The following is a 1,299-nucleotide window of genomic DNA, read 5'->3' on the forward strand; positions in this document are numbered from 1 at the left end:
CCCTACAGTCTTGCTAGGAAACCTCGTCTTTTCTGTCACTTTAAATGGCATTTTATGCTAGAAACTCCCAACTTTATTTCTTCAGCCCAGATCTTCCCCCCACATCTTTACTCCTATATCAAATGCCACTTGTGTGCCAAGTTTCTCAGATGTCTCAAATACAAAGTGGCAAGTAAATATAACTGAATGCATAAGTGAGTTTACCTGGTTGCCTAAACAGAAACCAAGGCCAAATCACTCTTTCCTTTGACTTCCAGTTATACTACCAAAGATGCAGTCTTTCTCTTTCCTAATTATCTCATGATTTTTCCCAGGATGCTATAGCTGCATTTGTGAATAAAATATTGAAATACTTTTGCACTGGTTACAAAGAACAGCTGGCCCAAGCCCCTGTCATGCTGGCTCTACCTCTTGTGCCTGGCACTGTAGAGGTCCACAGACCCTACAAAACTTATGCCAAATAGTTGCTAAATACTTGACCACTCCCCCTGCCTAATGCCATGATTGCCAAGATATTCCAGCATTAAATCCACGGAGTGAAAAGCAATCCAACTGGTCTCCCTGTCTGTTGTTTTTTTATCTCCATGTTCTGCAAAGTAGCCTGAATGACTTGTCTGAAACAGCAGGCCGACTGCATCTCTCCGTTGCTTGGAACCTTTGAGCATAGATAGAAGCCTGGCCCTGTGATAAGCTTTACCAGGCCTTCATGATCTGACACTTTCCATCCTTCCAGTCTCACCCCCATGAAACGGATCATCCTGACCCATTTCCAATAGTTCTTCTGTTATTTTCCCCCCAAGAACATTCCCTATTTTCTTCATTATATTTGTTAAAACTAGACATTATTGTGTGAACTATTTTTTCAAACTTGTTTCTCTTACTAAACTATAAGCTCCCTGAGGGCAGAGACCATGATATCTTAGACATAGATAGATCTTACAGATATAGAATACATCTCAGCACAGTCACCTCCAGCTACCATCTCTTTCCCTGCTTCTACTCCTACCTACCCTCCTCCTAAGTCCCCCTTCCACTATTGTGTCTTTTTGTTTTGTTTTTGTTAATATTTTGTGACCCACTGAGTCTAACAAGGGATGCCAACATGGGAATGGGCCTGAAGCTCCCCATTGCTGTATGGACAACTCACCACTGGCTGCACTACTGAAGGCAATGACTCCTAGGCCCCCAACAGACATGGTTGTCAAGAGCTCCCTATGGAAAGGAATCAAGCCCTTGGAGCCCCTCCCTATCCATGACTGAATGTTGATGGACGCAGTCTGTGCAGACAACCATATCTCC

Source organism: Nannospalax galili, unplaced genomic scaffold (genome assembly GCF_000622305.1).
Source record: "Nannospalax galili isolate Female #2095 unplaced genomic scaffold, S.galili_v1.0 scaffold62, whole genome shotgun sequence".
Lineage (NCBI taxonomy): Eukaryota > Metazoa > Chordata > Mammalia > Rodentia > Spalacidae > Nannospalax > Nannospalax galili.